The 5,625-nt window shown below is 47.6% G+C and overlaps 1 pseudogene; it reads left to right on the forward strand.

Annotated features, from left to right (window-relative positions):
• Positions 1 to 506: 506 nt before the first annotated feature.
• LOC116661031 lies at positions 507 to 607 on the forward strand (annotated as a pseudogene).
• Positions 608 to 5,625: the final 5,018 nt, after the last annotated feature.

The raw sequence follows: 5,625 nt of genomic DNA on the forward strand, positions 1-5,625 counted from the left end.
TTACTTACCGACTTGCAAGCACCCTTTATGCACTAAAATATCGGTCCTTTGTTCTATGTGCTTATGTCCACCAGCGGTCATTTGCCTTGTTAAGTGTGTGTGTATTTTGGCATATGTACGTGTGTCTTGACATTCAGAAAAAGCTAGCTTTTATTCCATCTACCCTCAGTACTTTTTCTTTGGCGATTTCTGTCTTTGGCATCTTGTTCAGAAAGCCCTTCCCTACTGGAAAATCTATATATTAAATCTACCTACATTTTATTGCAACCTCTTATAATATTCATTTCTATTCCTGAAACATAATTGGCTACCGGAGGAAGGGTTGCCAGAAATGTTTTGGGAGGTGTCAAACTACACCAAGAGTTTAATGGCTTTTTTATTTATGGAAGTTGAGACTGCGAAGTAATGAGGGCTGATATCTAAATGAATGTATCAGAAATAAACGATGTTGCCAAACAATGGCTGCCCCTTTCAGAACAGTCATCTTGGGCACCTATTTAATTCCAGCGCTCACTTCGGCAGCACATTTACTAAAATTGGAACAGAGAAGATTAGCGTGGCCCCTGCGGAGGATGACACGCAGATTCGCGAAGCATCCCCTGTTTTAATACGTACCTCCGAGTCACTGCGCTGCACTCCAGACGTTAACGCAACATTGTAAATCGACTGTACGTCAATAAAAACATTTAAAGAATTCCAGTGATATCTTCAATGCCAAAAATAAAATAAAAACGAAACAACTCTTTTTTTTTGAATGATGCTCAAAAACAGTCACTCCGTGAACCCATCACTTGAAAGTTACACCTTAATTCTCCCTTTGAAAGTTACCCCCTAGGCCTCGCCCGACTTGCCTGAGTCACGTTGGATTTAATTAATATCCCAAATCTCTCCTGTCAGTTTTTGAGTCGAGCCAATGTTTGTTTGTTTGTTTTAATCTGTGTCAAAAATACCAGTGAAATTTAACTGCATTATGTAAGAGAGACCCTCCCTGCGCAGGCTGAATAATGACCCCTGAAGATTACGATGTCCACGTGCCAACCCCCAGCATTTGTGGACATTATCTGATGTGGCCAAAGGGACTTTGCAAAGATGACTGAACTAGGGATTGCGGGACGAAGAGACTTTGCTGGGTTATCTGAACGCATCTGCAGTGTAACCGCAAGTTCCTTGGTAGGGGGAGGCAGAGGGAGGCTGACTGCAGAGGTAGGAGATGTGATCCTGCAAGCAAGAGACGGGAGTAACTCAGGGAAGGGGCCACCAGCCAAGGCGTGCAGGCAACCTCCAGGGACTGGAAGAGGCTGGGAGTGGATTCTCCCCCAGGACCTTCAGAAGGAACCAGCCCTGCGGACGCCCTTTGACACCAGAGAAACAAATTTCAAACGTCTGACCTCCAGAACCATGGGAATGCATCTGTGGTGATTTCAGCCACCGTCTTTGTGGCCGTTGGTTACAGCCGTCACAGCAAACTAACACACAAACTTAATAAATTTTGCTGTGATTCCAGTGAGAATCTGCACTGAAAATCCACTCTAAAATTAGGAAATTTTACTTATTATGTATTACATACATACATACGTTAGGCGTATTTTATATCAACACAGATATAACCTGACTGAGCCACAGGATGCCCCAGGTACATAGTTGGACATTATTTCTGGGTGTGTTAATGGTTCAGATGGACACAACAGAGTGTCCCCAGGGGACCCATGCCTCCTGGGAGGCGCTGAACAATGCACGTGGCTCAGCAGAGTGACTGGTCTTGGAAATGAGAGCAGCATCCCGTTGGTCCTTGTGAGTGAGGGGGTAAATGCAGACCCCTTCCCCAAGTTCAACACGTCCCCGTACGGATGCCCACAAACGCTGCGGGGGGCACAGCTGCGCTGGCTACCTCTGTGACTTCTCATCCTTGGGGCGGGGGTGCTCATTGTATGACATCCCCCCAAACACTCTTATGAAAAAAACCTGTTACTCTACAGAAGTTTTAACTAACGACTCCATTTTGTCATTAGAAAGATGAACATACATCATTAATAGCCCGCTGATCTGCCTAAACTAGTGGGTGTTTAACACACACTTGCTGAATCCACACAGGGAAAAGAATAAATATCCTCATTCCCGATCAAGCAGTTATTTTCCCGTCGTTGGACTTCGGAAATCAAAAGTCTCCAACTGCCTTTGATCTATTATTTATCATTTAATTACTGAAGGCCGGAGCTGCGAGGAATTTTAACGATTACTTTAAATAACCGCCAGTCATATTTGAAGAAGTTCTTGTCTTCACCACCCGGAACTTTTCCAATCTTTTTCTCTTTCCCTCCTAAAATATTTAAGAAAGACATTTCCTAACACTGGCCATGATTAGCCAACACCAGAATCTTCCGGAAGGAGAGTGAAACATTCATTTATATGAGGGTCTGTCACCCACCTGGATGTTTCATCAGAAGCCCTCATACGTGTCTTTACATAGACTTGAGGTTCACGTGCATTTCATCCGTCTTTCCAACTAAGGCTGACAGGTGGGGGCTTCCAGGGAGCCTGTGTTGAGAAGGATTCTGAAGTCTAGTCTGGGTTCAGAGCACTGTGATCGACTATTGATGTCTACCATGGGGAGAGGCGTCACAGACAGCATCCGACTTGCCACAAATTTGACGCCTCTGGAAATTGCCTCGGGCAGCTTCAGACGGGGAGGGCCATATGTCTGTTTTTTTTTTTTAAACTCAGATGTTTAAACTATAGGCGACAGGAGCCTTTTTCATTTATCAGCTCCAAATGCACCTCCCTTTAAAGATAACAGCCTGAATGTGTCCCCAAACCCACAGGCGAGTTCTTATAACTGTACCACAGTTTTGTTTAAGGAGCTCTTTGTTAATTACTTTCCTGTAACCTTTGTTGAACCGTCTTCTCGTCTCTCTAAGTGGAACCCTTAGTTTCCCCAAAAGAATTTGCACAGTATTTCAATAATTCACAGACAACGGGTCCAAAGAATCAACTCCTCTGTGTTAAAGGCAGAGAAGAAGGACATTTGAGCGGCAAGCAGAAACAAACCTGAAACATTTGGAAAAGGGTGTGTTAGTCTGACCTTAACACAGACATCCTAAGGTCCCCCCTCCCCACGTCTTTGAGAACCGCAGGCAGGGCTGCTCTCCTCCACCCGTGAGTGTTGAAATTAATGGGGTGGGATGTGTGCATCGCTTAGAAAGAACGAGAGCGCGTCCCACACCGGGGCGAAAGGTAACTGAACGCAGGACGGGATGGGACAGAAAATTACAAGATGCTTTACGCATAATGAAAGCAGCAGGGGAAGTCTCACCTTCTGAACCTTGATCTCAGTTGTGGGGTGTGTGTGCGCACGTCGGTGTGTTTTAGGTAACAGCAACTCTATTTCCTACTACGGATTGCAGTCCAAAAGCATGTGGACGGTAACTGGCGTGAATGACATCTACTATCCAGAAAGGACGCGTGCCCTGCCCCCAGCTGCACGCGGAGCCGCCTGCCGTCCGAGCGGGAGGCCCCGCCTCAGGCCTCGTCAGCCTGGCGCTGGATGCACGTGGGCGAGAGACAGCGCTGTTTCGCTTTTGATGGCACGAGAGACCCCCTCTTTGAAACGGAAAGGAAAGGAAGGCTCTGTCCACCCACCCCCGAGGCAGGAGGAAGCGAAGAGGCACACACGGCATATTTCCGACAGCCACGTGGAGAACTCGCGAGGGTCAATCATCAGACCCAAAGAGGCACACGCTGCGTTTTGTTTTGTTTTTTTTTTTTTTTTTTTTTTTTGATTCTGCTGAGCCAGATGGAAGACAGTTTCCAATACCATTCGTTCATAAGACATGGGTCCCAGAAACACTTCTGTTTCTGCCTGCGCAGCAGGTTTGGGAGCAATACACCTTTTATACACCTTGACAATGGCCTTTTCTTCTTTTCTTTTCTTTTCTTTTCTTTTCTTTTCTTTTCTTTTCTTTTCTTTTCTTTTCTTTTCTTTTCTTTCTTTTCTCTTTCTTGAGAATGTCTATCTCCAGTCACACCTTTCTCTTTCTGACTGGTGCCTAACATACACTGAAAGCATGGTGTCCATGGACCACATGTTTGCACGTGTGTGGCTAAAAGCCTCCCTTTCCAGTGGAGGGCTTCTCACCTGCAGACAATCGTGTTTGCTTCCTTATACGGCTCATAAAGAAAGGCCAGTGCCACTCACTCACTCACTCACAAGTGTAATTTAAAACCAACTCTCCGGCAAGATGGGATGTTACAGCCAATATTTAGTTTTTTCCTTTCATTAGCTAAATTGTATTAAATTGGGATCCTTGAGAAAATTGTACCGACAGTATCGTATTTAAATGTATTTCGAGCTCAAGACTCACTCAGGCAAATTTTTATCATATGCAAATCACCATCATTATGCAAATAAGCACACCCTCATTGCCGTGCAAGTGTAAAATGGATGTTTGTTTTTATGATGATGAATTATCTTTCGCAGTTGCAGTCTGCTGTGTGCAGCTCAGAAATCTGCACGGGGGCTCCTGTTTGTTGCTCAGACATTTTTGTTTGTTCCGACATAAATCTGTTGCCAACTTGGGCAATGGAGGTTCTTTCTTTTCTCCCAGGTGAACACCGTGCGCGGAATATTTAACTTCACGGTTTCTCATTCAATCGTCACGAAGCCCTTTAAGGAAGGTACGGTTACCAGCCCCATATTCCTACATGAGGAAATGGAGCTCAGAGATGTCAAGTGACTCGTTCAGGGTCACACAGCCAGTAAGGGGTAGAATCAGGACTCAGACCCAGGTTCCCGCTCCCGTGTCAGACGCTTGCATCTCTAACCAGTGAGTGAGCAAAGCAGGGAGCTTGTCCGGGAGGCTGCAGTTAAAGGGTGACACTTCGGTGTAGCTGGGGACCCATCTTGCCCCCGAGGACAGAGGGAGTCTGCAGGGATGTGCGCAGGCTGCGGCGATGGGGCGATGGGAGGGATGGAGACGGAGGAGGACCAGCCTGCGAACTAGCATCTCTGAAGGGAGGCAGCTGAAGACTGCGGCAGAGGACACTGCGTCTGACGGTCCCCAGGGAGACGGGGAGTGAGCAGAGCGATGCGTTCAGACTCCCGTGGTCTGACGTCGCCCCGTCCTTCTGTGCTCTTTCCTCGCTTCCCCCCAAGAAGTTGGTGATCACAGTCTCGGGCATGTGGGATCACAGCCTCCACCGTCTCCCTGGGCTCAAGGTTCCGATTCCTGGAAGAGAATCTGATGCCTTGAGCCTGGGGCCCAGGCCTGCCCAGGCCTTGAGCAGCCGGGGAGTGTGGTTCCGTCGAGGGAAACGGGCGCGGTTCCCAGAGCAGATGCTGGACGGACACACACAGCAGCCGTCCACTCAGATCCCCCGTGCTCGGCCCGCTCCCTACCGATGGGGACGTGTTTCTCCATCTGAATCTGCTCACGTCCCTGGCAGTCTCCCTGGAGGAGAGGGTGGTTCAAATACGCTCACATTTTGAAGGCGAAAGCAACAGTAGGCCACTCTAGGGTTTGTAAACATCATGAGGTTTCATTTATGCAGAAAGAGGACTGGTCTCAGCAGCGACGGGGCTGAGTCCCTGTTACGGGCTGAGCTGTGTGCCTCCCCCCGCACCCCGCATTC

This window comes from Camelus ferus, chromosome 32 (genome assembly GCF_009834535.1).
Source record: "Camelus ferus isolate YT-003-E chromosome 32, BCGSAC_Cfer_1.0, whole genome shotgun sequence".
Taxonomy (NCBI): Eukaryota; Metazoa; Chordata; class Mammalia; order Artiodactyla; family Camelidae; genus Camelus; species Camelus ferus.